Source organism: Numida meleagris, chromosome 3 (genome assembly GCF_002078875.1).
Source record: "Numida meleagris isolate 19003 breed g44 Domestic line chromosome 3, NumMel1.0, whole genome shotgun sequence".
Taxonomy (NCBI): domain Eukaryota; kingdom Metazoa; phylum Chordata; class Aves; order Galliformes; family Numididae; genus Numida; species Numida meleagris.
Genome location: NC_034411.1, coordinates 50,652,882 through 50,668,314, shown reverse-complemented (window position 1 = coordinate 50,668,314; position 15,433 = coordinate 50,652,882). Strand labels below are relative to the sequence as shown.

At 42.0% G+C, this 15,433-nt stretch overlaps 1 long non-coding RNA gene across 1 annotated transcript; it reads left to right on the top strand.

The window, feature by feature from the left end:
- On the top strand, positions 1–8,137 carry LOC110396696. Its single transcript, XR_002437179.1, has 2 exons — positions 1–60; positions 2,283–8,137. It is a non-coding gene; the product is annotated as an uncharacterized LOC110396696 (long non-coding RNA).

The following is a 15,433-nucleotide window of genomic DNA, read 5'->3' as shown; positions in this document are numbered from 1 at the left end:
GTCCCTGCGGGCCGTTCCGCTCCGCAGAAATCCCCTTCTCGAGTCCGTGGCCGAGAAATGGTAAGAGCGCCTTACGGTGCGCGCCCGCTCCCGCTGTGTGATTTCATGTTGGAAGTTTTTTGTTCGGGTTTAAATGAAACTTTTTTTTTTTTCCTCCTTTCCTCCCTAACCCGGATATGGGTACGCGCACGTCTGGCTGAGTCGCGCTGGCCCAGCATGGCAGCAGCGAGCGGGCGGGCGGGCGAGCTCCGGCAGCCATCGCCCCCTCCGCGTCCCGCGCACTCGCAAAACGCGGACTGGACTCCGCCGGCCGCGGCGCCCGCCGGCCGCGCCGGGACGTGGAGCAGCGAGGGGCGGCGGATCGTGCTGCCCCGCGCCCACTCGGCGCTGCAGGAACGGGGTCGGCTGCGGAGCGGTCGGGCCGTGGCCGCCCGCGGGCGCTGCCCCGAGGGAAGGGAGGAGAGAGCGGGCAGCCCCGAGCGCGCTGCCCCGCGCCCGGCCTCGGGGCTCCGCAGGCGGCGGGCAGAGTTCGGAGGTCTGGAAAGGAGCTCCGTTCCGTTCTTCTGGCAGGGAAATGCTTGCTGTTTCGCAGAAAAACACTGCTTTCTCTTCTCTCCTTTTTTTTTTCCTTCCCTTCCCCCCCCCTTTTTTTTCTTTTTTTTTCTTTCCATGAAATCTGTATTTTCAGTGCTGACAGCTATGAAATGTAACTTAAATTCTGCAGCCGTACCATCGTTGCCATTGTCCACATTGCCCAGCTGTCTCCAAATTCTAATGGTCATTTGCGCTGATGATGCTTTTATATATAGGGCTGTTCTCAATATGTTCTCTGTACTTATTTGCAGATAACAGGAGCTAATCAAGATGAGAGAGGCATACAGTCTCATAATTCCCCAAACAATCTAATTTCCAGTGTGCACAGGACACTCATGAAAACACAGCAATACCAGAACAAGAATCAAAATATTTCATCCAAATAACACACGTAAGGCTGTTGCTGATGACCTACATTTTTAAACCATCCTTCAGAATGGCTTGGAGGTTTTTTTATAACTATTCTGATATAAATGGTACCCCAGCATAAAAAAAGTAATCATTACACACTACATTAAACTAATAAAGGCATCTGGAGATCAAATACTCTGCTAAGAAAGCAGATCTCAAACTGAGATGTTAGCAAACATTTTCAGTGTAGTACGGGCCTAAATACACTGTTTTAAATGAATATTTCTATGCCTGCTGTTAATGATAGCCGCATTTTCAAATTTCGGAATAGATAAATAGGAAACTCAATGATACTGATAGGGAGAAATGCACCATGTCAAGGAAGATGCCGTCACGAGCAGGTGGACTGCAGGTGGACTTTATCGTACCCATTGTGAAAGCATTAAAGAGCAGAAGCATCATGCCCTGACATTGAATTACATGCCATGATTATTGATCCAGTATGAACAGTGCAGTTCCTATCTCTTACTAATTTCACTTCTGTCTGAAAAGTCAGAAGTACTCAGAAATACTCCATTATGGAGCCAGGTTTGAAAAGTCTCGGCGTTCATCAAGCACGTTGCGTTCACACTTCTGTTAGAACCATATTTTTTGCTTGCTTCTTTTGGTGCTCTTTGCAAGTGCCAAGGCTACTTGAAAAAAGAGTGGCGAAAGAATAGTGAGTGACTCCAGTGGGGGGAATCAGGTGTGTACCCAGGGGTCATTACGGCCGGTAACGACAACAAATTGCAGTTCTATGCAAACTGCTCGAAAGGGGTATATCATCTTTGTAGGAGAGAGAATAACAGAACTGTACGATGAATTCATGCCAAATCATTCATCGGCTTTTGCCAAGAGAATACTACATCTTTGTTAGTGAGCCTTTTTGACATTTTCTCCTGGATTTTCTTCTTTTTTACATTCAAATGCTCGCTAATTATACACATTAAATCGCATACGTTGATTTTTTGTAGCCTTTCATATGCAAATATAGATGTCTACTTGTGTGTATTTATTTACATGTGTTCTCTAAAGTAAAATATAAAATCGACTACATATTTATACACATTTTACCTGAGCAAAAACATATACATTTAAACCCCGATAACATCTACCGATAGCGCCTCAGCAGTAGCTCAGAACTTCCCAACGTGTTCCGCAACTTCTGATCAGGAAAATAGCCCACAAAGTTTAACAGAGATTTACTTTGAAATGTTTTCTCCGGGAAAAAAAAAAAAAAAAGATGACTCTTTAAACCAAGGAGTTGGTACCACTCCTGTTCCTTCCATGTGTTTCAGCAACACGGCTGCAGGATTGGAACGAAGAGCCTCTGAAATAGAGGCCCCCAGCACAATGCAATCAGGCTGCTATAAAAGGCAACACATGCCAGTTTTCCTCCCCAATGGCAGATGCCACACCCTCGAGCAGACAGAAGGCACTGCAGTCTGTGCATGGTAAGCACAACACAAAGCAGCGATGGTTCGATTTTGTAGATCACAAATAATGTTGAAATTCCTCTTGCCATCTTTGCTCAGATGATGAGTGGTAGTGTTTGTTAAATTCAAATCCTCCTTTCCAAAAGCTCTCATTGTATGCATGAATTATGAATTTATTATAATATAATGTAAGAAAGCTCTAATTGCCATGCATATTATCTGCTGCAAAATGATTGTGCTGATATTTGATATCATAAGTGTGCAGTTTCAACTTTAGTTCCATTTTCATTGTTTCTTCAATGTAATTATTTTCCATACGCCAACATTGTCCAAGCATGGATTCTTTTCTCATTTTTTTCCCTGATGAATTACAAACTCCCGTGCTGTGGGATCCTTTTTCAGGATAAACAGTATAATTTTCTGAAGATGTTGTTGGCCATTGGTGTGCGACATTGGCTGTGATGTCTGCACAGGCCCCTGAGCCCTGGTGAAAGTTAGCAGTGTCCCTATTGGGTCATTGCAGTAGCTTTTAAGTCATACAGAGTGACAGCAAAGAGAGATACAGAATGCAAACCAATGGTTTAAGAGCTCCAAGGCGTTATTTTAGAGATACTGGAAAAAGCATTGTTGTGCTTCTTAATTTATATGTATGTATTGTACATGTATATATGTATTACATGAGAACACAGTCAGAGGTTTGGGAGCCTGTTGCATCTGACCTGGATATCCACAAGAGTCTTAAAAATCCCTTTATTCCTTTTTGTTTGGTTCTTGTTTTGCTTTCTGTTTAAATCTACTGTGCGGTTAGATGAAACAGTTGTCAAATTCACCGTAATTCTCAGTTTCCTCCTTTAGACTGGCATTAGAGTTAATGAGCAAAAAAGAGAGAAGTATGTGGACTTTTATTAAATTATCACTTCTTTTACTAGTTAAACACCCAATCCAAATCGTTCCGAAGTCAGTGCAAATCTTTTAATTGATTTCAATAAGGCATAAATCAAATCACAGAAAAGTAAGCAGCCAGCTCCGAGCTCTAACTTTGTGCTTTAGCTCGGTATTTGGAGCTCCAGTAAGGGGAATTTCCCTTTAAGAGAACATTTATGTGGTCGACACGCACATAAATATAACATAGCAGTATTTTCTTTATTATGTAATATTTACATTTCAGTCGCAAATGGAATATGTAAACTATTGCAGTTGATACCAAGCTGATAAGCAGGAATCTGTTAGGTGTAAAGGCTGCTTGTGAGCGTAATCATTTTATTTCGGCTGGTCATAATGAACTTGGAAAAAACACGGTTTATGCCAACAGATTGTGGCCTAAAACATACCAAATGACACATTCTACCATTTAATTAAAATCCATTCTTTAGCAGCCACTAATCCCAGGCAATTTAATCAATTTTTTTTTTTCTGGCAACATGTAAACAAAAGGACTACAAAGCATCACCGTTTCCATCTCAAGAATGTCACACATGATTTTATTATGGAAATGCAACATTAGCCATTTTTCACCTTGCTGGATTTGGACCACTTGAACAGAATGTGTAAATCCTGCAGTTTTACAAATGCACATCATCCATTGAAGTCAATAAGATCACTCACTTCCTTAAAGTTAAGCCCTGATTAAGTGCTTCTGCGGACCGGGGCCTCTAGGAAAAACAGCTCCAGAGTCTGTACTTCGGTGAGATAGCAGCCCAAGCACTTTTCTAAATCAAAACAAAATCTTCTACTTGGCAGGATAGGAAGTGGTGTTGATTTCTGCGTTTACCCACCGGTGAAATCTGAGCCTTTAAACCGAATTTCATCAACATTTCTGGATCCTATGTCATTGTCTGAGAATAGCACTGAATTTTGGGGAAATCTAGGAAAAGAGCAGCCTTCCTTTAAATGAGAAATTGACGGTCCTGTTCACATTTAAAGTGGAAATCTTAAACAAGATTCAGTGCAATGGCAATCACAGAGTTCTCTGCTAATGTGTTTTTTCTAATTTTCCTGTCTTTTACAAATCTTTTCTTTGCTGATGTGCAAGAGACAGAACTAACCCACTGGGAAACGAAAAGAAATATTTGCCATTAGCTGCACATCGGTCAGAGATCTTTTCTGTTGTCAGCTGTAGCGGCCAGGCCTGGCCAATGCATACAAGAAACAGTCAGACAGTTTTCAGACTCATAAAATAAACAAGATTAGTAACTTGGTTGTAAATAAGCGGCATCTTCCAGGACTAAAGTAGTTTTTTCTTAACCTTTTTCAGGAGCACTTTTTATATGGCACAATACAAGCATTACCTATAGTCTAGAATATTTATCAACTGGTGTTTCTAGGACCAGATTACAGTGGCTTCCATGTCTTCACCAAGAAAAATGATTTCTTGTAGAATATTTGTATGTACGGTTGGAAATGCGTGGATTGCAGTAGGAGATAGCACTTTTCTTCCTTTGCAAACTGACTTTCCTTTCCTATGTTCCATAGCTGATATGCAATTCTGAGGAGGGAGGGAGTAAAAATTAATTTTTTTTTCCTGATGTACTCTGTTTCTAACCCATTTCTGTATTGGCTGACCATTCACAATCTCTAGTCCAACAGCTCTAAGTCCTTTAGATGGAGCCCCACCTTCCCCTTTTGCAGTGGTTATTAATTCTCTCCTTCCCACACCTATCTTCAGTCCTCACCCTTTTGCATGTACATGCACATTCACGCTCTGGATAACCCCAGATTCCAGCAGGCCAATTTTCAGTTGCCTCAGCCTCCCAAAGTATAATCGGGAGACAGTCACTCATGCTGCTGCTTTCTCCCCATATGAGTCCTACCCTTTGAGTTCCAGCTAAGTTCCCCCTGGTGCCAATTTCCCATGGCCCTTCTGCACAGGGGACACCAAATGAAGAGAGAGAGGCTCTGCAAAGGCTGGAAGAGGAGGAGGGAGAGCCCAGATGAAGCTTCCTTGAGACTTCTGCATCCCAACCACCCCTTGCTTTCCCAAGCGGGCCACCTCCTGGCTTGAGAGTTCTGGCTTTGATGCATTCATACTTCAAGCACTCCTTCACACTGAGAAGTTCAGTTGTCCCTACTTCACCATTAAGGAACTGAGACCAGGTGGGAGGAAGGCTGAGTGCACCAACATTTCTCCCAGCTCCAGCAGCTCCAGGTGACTGCTGTAACCATCTGGCATGGACTTTTGGGGTGTTGGAGCAACTCATGAAGCTGCACGGTGTGCCAGTTACTCAAGGGAGTAGAGATAATTTCTTTTTATCCAGATCCTTGCACTGCCTCACCCAATGGCCCAACTTTGGCGTAACAGAAAGGGGAAAGAGATGGGACCGAGCACACATGGCGTTACCTATTTTTTTCTGCCTGGCCTGTGAGGAGGCCTGGGGGGGATGAACAGGGCCTGTCCAACCAGCACTATGGCCAAAGGATACGTGATGTCTTAACATTATTAACAGGCACTCTCTTCCAAAGCCCAGCTGAGCCACTAAAAAATTACTGCCCCCCTTTTTTTTTGCCAGCATCACCCCCACCGGATATGAATGCTCCTCACATCTGGCGGTGCAGGTGCTAGTATGTGTGTTTCCCGGCACATCTCAGATCAAATGAGCCAGGTTACTGGACTTAGTCTGCATTACCTCAGACCCATTTGCCTAAATAAGATTAGGATAAGTCAACTAGCAGATCTGAGGAGACAGCTGACTCTGGCAGAGGGACAAAAAATAGCTGGTAGGTGGCAATAAGCACAGTGTTTATGGAGACTGCATCCCACTAGACCCTAAATGTTGACCATGGTGATGCATGTAAGTCATACTGCTGGACCATGTTTTTTTACTCATGCAGTGGCTCAACACAGCCTTGAAACTGCAAAAGGTGGCTCACTGTTTTTGCCTAAGAGTGCAAGGTGGGAGCTGCTCCTCACATAGGCGGCAGCTGAAATACCTGCTGTCAGTTATGCAGGCCCTCCCCAAGGGCTCCTGTCCCAGCAGACAGGACGTCACCACCAACTGCCATCCGGGTGCTTTGCTTTCACATCCTCTCTGCCACGACACGTCTGACTGCCAAAGCCACAGCCAAGTCCTTGCTATGACAGTGAAGTATTTCTCAAGAAAAGCAACCCCCATGGTTGGCTCCCTGCTCCAGCTGAGAGCTGAACTGTGCTAAGAAAAGATTTTTTTACATCATGGATGTAAACCACTTCAAGATACATATCTCTATACAATCTCAGCGTGTTAGCTGTGTAGGGCCTGATCCTGAGAATGCTTAGTGATTCCTGTAGTCCTTGCTCCTGTTAAACCATAGCATTTAGTGACAGAACTTTAGCAGATATCATATGGTGAGGACTGGTCTGTTTAAAACATCTGTTTCTTCTTGTTTAAATTTAAAAAGAAATGTTATTAAAATTAGAACAACGATTTCATTAATCCAAAATATCAACTACTTATTTAACAAAGACTTAACAACATGAATCATCTGCGTTAACAAATCCAGATGCTATAGTCAGAGGCAGCAAAGATTCAGGGGCTGACAATAAGCTTGCTTTGTATACTAATTAATTTTCTGCTATTTGTTTTTCATTCTAAACAGACCATCCCTAATATTTTATCTCTCTTGGTGGATGTTAGGGACATTATAAGTGAATGACAAAATACCAGCTTCTCCCTTTAAAAAGTAACAGACAAATTTTATTAAGATTTTTCTAGTCTTGATTTTGTCTTTTCAGCAGACTTCATAAAAAATGAAATGTGTGCAGATCTTTTTGCCATGTTACAGCTGTTTTCTTCTCACCCAGAGGATTGGACAAATGTGGTTTTCATTTAACTACATTTAAATTTAAATTGCCACACCATTCTAGACTGGATGTAAACTTACTGTGCTTACTGTCCAAGAAGAAAGGAGCCTAATTTGGGAACTGCTATCCATGGTGATTCTCACCAGCTAGAAATCAGGGACTGCACTCATTCTCAGAAAAGGACACAACATGTAAAATCATCAAAATTGTCTTCTTTTTGCTTTTCTCTGAGGGGCTGGTCCTACTGAATGGGCATTTTCAAAGCACCTCGTGACAGCAGAATTAGAGTTCAGCAGGAGTGAAGTGAGGCCAGTACTAAACACTTTTCTGATTTAATTTTAATATGTATCATTTTTTTTTATAGGGATCTTATTTGCACAGCTCCATTGAGCCATGTATTTGAAAAGCACTCCTGATTAATTGGGTTGGATCGGTATGAATGAATTAGGTCATCTCTATTTTATGTCTGTTTTGAAGTTCACCATTGTGATCTTCACCCCATTCAGTGCTTCATCCTGCTTAAAAGACTTATTACTAACTTTACTTGGGCAGGAAAGGGAATCATTAAAAGAACTATGCAAGCCTCTTGAGTACAGTCGATTCTATTACAAATTATAAATCCAACTTACTACTTAGCTAAGGGAAATGATTTTCTAAATTTCAAAAGCAGAGGAATCATGAGTTGGCTGGTGTGAAACTTCCATTATTATGGACCAAATCTGAATCCAAGATCTCTGTTCATAGGGTGATGTCTGTACCAGCTTAAAAGTAACCTGCTTTTTTTTTCTTTGTGTGTATATTTGTATGTGTTTGTGTATATTTTGCTCCTATCTTCTTTAAAGACCGCAAAACCAACTGATTTCAGTGTTTTGAAATATTTATCTCAACTATTCACTAAAAACAAATTCATGTTTCACTTGGAAATACAACTAAGGTGTAACATGCTAGACTTCTCTTTTTGTTTCTTTACTTCCAGTTCAGGAGTTCCTTTATTCAGTCTGGTGTTAAACCCACTTGTATTAGAGAATCCTTTTTATCTGAACAAATCTTATTCCTTCGCAATGAATCTCCGACATTGTAGGGTGATTGTATAAAGCCATTGCTTTTTCTTTATTGCCCACTAAAGAAACATTTATGATTAAATGGGAAAGGGAACTATCTCATTCTCTTGAGCTGGAGATATTGGACTCAATAATGTCCTTTGTACGTGTATGTTCTATTTCAGCTAACCTGCTAGAATTGCAATATAAAATTGTAAATCAATGGCATCAAACACCTGTGAAGATGAGTAAGATTGCAAGCCATTTCTCAGATAGATTTGGAGAAACAGCTCCCAGCCAAGAACTCTTTTACATGTTCTAAAGGGTCTGTCCTAAATTATCGCAATAAAGTCTCTTGTTATACATCATATTGAGAAAATTACCAGCTGCCTGATGTCAAGTACTCATGAACACTATACAGAGGGGCACTTGGACTTTGAGGTATGTGACAGACAACTGGATGTTAATAAAAATCGAGTTACAGGCTATTCAGCTGGTTATTCGCAAAGCAAAAAAAATCAGCCTCTTCTCTAGTAATAAAAGTGTATCCTGAGGAATTTGTTCAGATCTGTACTGTTTACCTGTAAATGCAAAAATGCACACTTCTCTACACGAGGTATTCCTTTATTGATTACTTCAGAGAAGATAGGAATAGTTAAACTGAGATGCTCATAAACACTTTATGGGATAGAAAGAATGAAAGTAAAGGAGGAATTTTGTTTGTTTTTCTTGTCTTTCTGTCATCACAATGGTATCTCTTTTAAGTTTGTCATCTTCTGCTTGGCGGATTCTCTTGTAAGTGCTTTAATAATATGAATTTAATATGAAGTGTACGTTTGTACCTATAAATATACATCAGTCAAAGCCCTAACTCTCTCCATTTTAGAATAAACTTATTAAGTTTTATATCTGTGAAATATCTCCAGCCCTAACAAATACAGAGTTATTATTGCCCAGGCATGCTTATTACCTTTACAGAACGCAGAGATCAGTGCAGTATACATACTTGGCCACCAGAAAACATAAAAAAGAAATAAGCACCACCCAACTGAAGGTATTCCAACCGTGCTCACAGAGCTGACCGTACCCACTGACAATGATTCTGTCACAAGGAGTTCACCCACTTACTGCAGAGGATACCAGAAAGTGGGAGGTCAGTTGCCTGTCTGTGCTTCAACCTGCTGTTTTTTGCTGCCTTGGAAGGGGTATTGCAGGTTTGCTGCTGGAAAAGGTATTACAATGTTACCTAGAGGACTGCAGCTAGAAAGAGTTTAAGAATGATCAAGGAAAGGATCAGAGAGGAGAGGAACTCCAAGGAGAGGTACCCACACCAAAGAGAGCATTGCAGGGTTCAAAATGTCTTATTATGACCCTGGATTTGGTAATGTGAGGCAAAAGTTAATAGGCTAGTAAGGAAAATGCTGATTTCTTCACTTGGTATCTTTGACTTAAAAATGGTTTCTGGAAGATGCTTGCTCATCTATGAATCATTAAGGTTAATTGCATAAAATTGCCTGACCTGTGTCATACCTCCATTTGTATGACCTAAAGGTATCTTCTGACCTCCAATTTGATGAATCCACATTAAGTAGCTGTAAGGAAGGAATGGCAGAATAGAATGTTGTCTCACTGATTTGAATTACAACATGCATTTGCATCTTTATTTGCATTTACTGTCTTGAGAGAAACTGTACTGAATACAGTTGTGGGACAGGGTTGTCACGGAGCTGAGAAGAGGTGAACACGGGTTCTGAGAGAACAAGACCGTGTTTACAGGCCTGACATCTCCTAGCATATCTGTAAAGAGATGCCAGCCCTGACAGGCATAGCTGTGTCAACAGAAGCCTCTGGTATAGACACAGTTGTGCCAGTAAAACTATATTTTTACCAATAACATTTTATGCCAGCGGTGGGAGATGGTTTTATTCTACTAGCAGAAAACATTGTTTCACTACTAATAGAAGTATCCACACTAAACTGACTAGGATTTTATTATTCACAGCAAAGCACTCCCTTCAGTGATTCCTAAACCAATCAATTTTGTCGGTGTTGTCAGAGACAGGGCATGCAACTGGCCCTGGTTACTGTCAGCTTTGAGGTACCACACGTGAAAGCATTACATATGGGAAGAATGTGGAGAGAGTTTCAGGAGAAGACTGGGCAAAATCTGTTTGCCAGAAAGTTGTGTCATGAAGTAGTGTGAAAAGATCAGACTGAATAAAGGCAGGAGAAACAGAGTGTAATGAAAAAGTTATTTTTCTAAAATAGGTTCTGTCATTTGGAGCAAAGGTATATCAATACCAGAAAAAAAAAATAGAATAAATTGCACTGCCTCTGTGGTTTTAGTAATTACAGCTATATGTACATGGAAAATCTCTTGTGGTATAAACTAGCTCTCAGAAGAGATCCTAGGGGAAAAGGTGAAGGGTGTCAAGAGTGCACCACCCAGAAGCAGGGGATGAGGAGGGAATGTAACCACTTTGGTCTTTATGTGTAGGCCAGATGAACTGGTCCCAGTTGGACTGTGTGACCTGCTCACAAGCCTTGTTTGCACTGATGCTACTCTTCACTCAGCTGTGCTCGCAGGCTCCACTTCCAGAGGGCCCCCAGGATATGGCATGCAGCTCTGGCACCAGCCCGGTAGATGTGGCGTACAGAGCTGGCATGCATAAGTGCAAGCTCTTGCTTTTCACAGTTCATGTCTAGGCAGTGCTTATTTTGGAAGGGCATGACCACTAATCAACCTTTACTCTACATTAACAGCATTTTACAACATTCCATGTTCTTACTTTTTTTTTCCTTCTCAATAAACTTCTTTAAGCCTTCTAGTTCTCTGACACAGCTTTTCTCCTTCAGTGCTTCTACAGCTTTAGCAGTGATTCCTCTGGCCAAAATGGTGCCTGGCTTGCTACTAGAGCTGTCACTCACACCTCAGGAGTTTTGTTCTCCTTCCTCAGCACTTCTCACAGAGGAACACGACTCAAAGGCTGAACCTCAGGGGATCCAGAAACAATTCAGAGGTGATCATGGAACCACTGGGAATGTGTTTTCAAGCCTGGGGATGCATTTTCAAGCTGGGGAACATGTGTATAGAGCTCGGTGTGATGGCCTGGGGGAAACACAGCACCCTTGCTGCTCTCACTGCTTCTTGCATCTCTCACTCCTTCACTGTTGAGACCCCTGTGCCTTGCGAGGCAGTGCTCACCCATCACAGTGCATCACTTCTCCCTGTTCCCAGCCCTACAGCTCTGACTGGAGGCGGCCCAGAGACCCAGCAGAGCCAAACCCTGAAGGTGAGGAGGGAGACCCTGGCAGGGCTGTGCTGGGTGGCTCCGTGGGCAAGCAGCTTCAGGCTTGGGCTGCCAGCACCACAGAGCCACATACAAGGACACCCGGGCCAGGAATGGGTTTCAGGTATTTGCAAGGATCTCTGTCAAGAGACGAAAGTGCTGCTCTGCTGGAGCTGTTTGCTTTCACTGCAATACGAGAGCGTGATTAATAAAACAAGCCACAGTGGCTGAAACAGTGAATTCGAGTATCACTTATACTCTTATGTTGTAAATTTCCTTTACAAAAAATGTCATTTTTAACACAAAGATTTTGGGAGCTTGAACATCACAGATCCCAGACTATCATAATACACATAGTATGTGCAGCAGTATTTATATGGAATCCTGAGTTTAGCGGGCAAATAACGTGTGTCTTTAAACAAATTCAATCCACCGCGGTACCGCTGCCCCGGATCTGGTGCTGTTTACACCGAGCCCAGCATACTTTACACAACAATAAATTAACTGAGGAAAGCGCCTTGCCAGCCCCAGGCGCCCACGGAGCACCGCGCGCGCCGCGCCGCAGCTCCGCCGAGCGCCATCTTGTGGTCGCCCGTTCCGTGGTGGCACGCCGTGCCTCGCGGAGGAGCGCCGCGGTGCCTGCCGGGAGCGGCAGCCATGTCGTGCAGCGCAGGGTGTGGGCTGGGCCCGGAGGTGCCTGCTTCCTCCTCCTCCAGCTTGTGGCGGCTCGGCGCTGAGTTTGCACCCGTGCCTGTCCTGCAGTAATGACACTGGACTACAGATGAAACACTTCATACATGTTGCATGTTTACCCTCCTTCTACATTCTGAGTATCTGGTGCCCCAGGTACTGCTGTGCAATGGATGTGCAGTGACTTGTGCCACCTGCTCACCTGCTAACACCGCCCTCCAGGTTTTTTAATTTTTATTTTCGTAACGTTTTCCTCCTCACTGGTGCCTGCACCTCTTATTCATCTCAAAAGTAAATGTTTTTATAACAGGCTTGTCATTTAAGTTCTGTGCCATAGGACCCAGGAAACCTAGCAAACCTAATGTCAGTAGAGAAACATCTGTAGGAGTTATTATGCATCACCAGTTACTCTGAAGGAGTATAAATGGAGAAAACAGCAAAAGACTTGAGTTTTTTTCTGTAGGGTACAAAGAGCACAGAAGTGAAATTTTCCAAGGGTTGCAAACACCAATGCAAAATCAGTAGAGATATTAAACAAGAGTGTTGGTTTCATCAGATCTTGAATGCAAAGTTTGTAAGTATACAGCAAGACCAATGCTAATCAATAGTAAGCATTCTCAGAACATTGTGTGGCCCTGGAAATGAAACCATTTTTTCCCTAGATCTCAGAGGGCTGTGGTGTCTCTCTGCTTTCCACCCCACCTGATGGGGATTATTTCCTGATGTTTCTCTTGGGAGAGATGAGGAAGAAGTCGTGATACTACAGCTCCACAAGCAGCTCTGTCTTGTGTTGCCACTGTTGTATGACATTACTGGCGAAGTTACAATGACAGTCTTAATGGGTGATGCTTCATAGCAACCCACTGTTCCTCAGTCTTGTGAAAAAAAATAAAATACAAAGTTTTATTAAAAAAAGAAAATTCTGTGTTAGTAGATACGAAGTGGAAATGCTACTGAAATACACCTTTCAATGGCTAGAGTGTCAGAAGTCACTGACAGTTACTGCTTGTTTCTTAGTTCCGTATTGGAGGAAGGGGTCTGACTCCTGAATCTGTAATTTGTTTGGCAGTACTACCTAACGCTGGATTATGTCTCAGTTTACTGACTTTGTGTGGACAGGCATGTAGTGTGAGTGAGAACGCACCACTCTCTGTCCAGGCTTCTGACACCAGGAGCCTGTCATGGACAAATCACCATGGCTCACACTGCTCTCCTCTCTTTGTGCCATTCATGAACAGCCTGTGTGCTGTTTCCAACCTTCTGCAGGTTACTGACTGTAGTAAATGATCCACTGAGGTAGTTCTTCTTAGAGTGTACCTATCAGGTACAGTCAAAACGAGAGGATGGAGTGGGCTTACTGCATGATTCTCTGTGCATCTACATATATGCGTGGAGCACAACTTCTGAGCATCTTATCCTCCAATACAAAATACTTTGTATAATGACTTAGAGAGAAATTTCCTATGTCTATAGAATAGCTCTATGTTATTCTGACCAGAGAATAGGGCTTTCTCTCGGGATTTATAAAATGTACTCAGAATGGTGGCCAGAGAGAAAATCAATGATCAGAGACACTATATGCTGATTTACAGATAGATTAGGGATATAAATATTACAGCCAATATGGATGTTTATGCATTGTATGTACTGTCTTTAGTGCCTTCGTTTTATCCATAAGCCTAAATCATATCAGAGATTCCCGAGCGTTTAAAAATAGGAAATGTTACATAACTGATGAAGAACAGAAAGATTCTGAAGAATATAACTGCCTTCTTGGGTGTGTTTCAAACCCATGATTGTAGGGAATGGAAAAACAAGTTCATGGAGTTCAAGTTTTTCTCCTTTGTAAAAACGAGAGCGACCTGAAAGACAGTGTACGTTTTAAAATGTAAGTGGCTCATGTGCCTTTCTCTAGGAGTTGGAGGAAAGAACATCTTATCCATACCGCTACCACTCGTGTATTTAAAAATAGACAACACAAAGACTCTGTGTATTCCTTATGTGTCTTTCACAGTGAATACAACTTTGATCGTTTATGCAGTGTCCAAAACAAAGAGTTCCCATACGTTCTGCTCCAACAAAAGAATTTGTCTGAACTGAGTGTACTTGAAAAGGAGAGGGGCAAAAGCACAACTGAAACCAAGCCATATTGTTCCCCCTACTCTAATTCAGCTGAAAGAATGTCAGTTCCCAGCTGAAATCTTGAGAGAATCAAAAAAGGATCCTTCAGTTGGATTGGATTTTTCAGAGATAAAATATAAAAGGAGGAATATTTTCCCCAACATTTTCTCTGCACAGTATCTTTTATGTGGCTATCATGTAGATAACAGCAGGGAATTCCATTTAAGTAGATCCTTAATGGATTTAACTAATGGTTTCTTTGTGATGCTCTCAGACAGTCCTCCTGTAATGTGGATCCTCTAAATATTTAAATCCGCCATTGAAGCATTTAATAGGAAGAAAGTCTCCTACCACTGGAATAAAGAAGAGGCTTTCATCTGGAAACAATACCCAAACAAAATCTTATTGGTACAACTGCATCAAGAATCTAAGCCCACTTACTCTCTGAAGCAGCTGATAAAACAAGGACCTAGGGTGCCAGGTAAACAAAAAGCAGTCACTTGTATATTGAGACAATCTGTGCCCTTTCATGAGTCTCTATATCCTCCATATTTTTGAAGGCTATTTGTAGTGATTAATGGTTTGAGAGAGCAATAAAGCTGGCAAATTAATATTGCTGCTTACTGTTGGTACAGGGTAACTGCCTAACCTCGGGGCTTGCAGAATCTTGAAAATAATGGATGGGTTAATCTGGGACGCTTCTCCTTCTTTCAAATCTTTCTTCTGACATGGTCTCATTGTAATGTTTCTCACTGTTCTATCCATTATCCTCTTGTTTTATTCTTTCTACAAGTGGAGCCTGATATTTCTTCAGTTCCATAAAATATTTGAGCTGGAAGGAAAAACCTTTTAGAATTCTACTTCATGTATTGTCAAGACCTAATTTTTTCTCTCTTGTCTCTTGCTTGGGAGGAACAGTCACTTCAGAAACTAACAAAGCTCTTTAAGCTGTCTGCTTAGACCTGGATTTCCCCGTGTGTCCCCTGCATGAAGAATAAAATCTGCTGTTTTCATTCTAGATTGTTTCTGAAAATGAGAAATAATGGAAAAATAAAAGCTTGCATCCAACTGAACATAAACATAGAGCTGCAATTG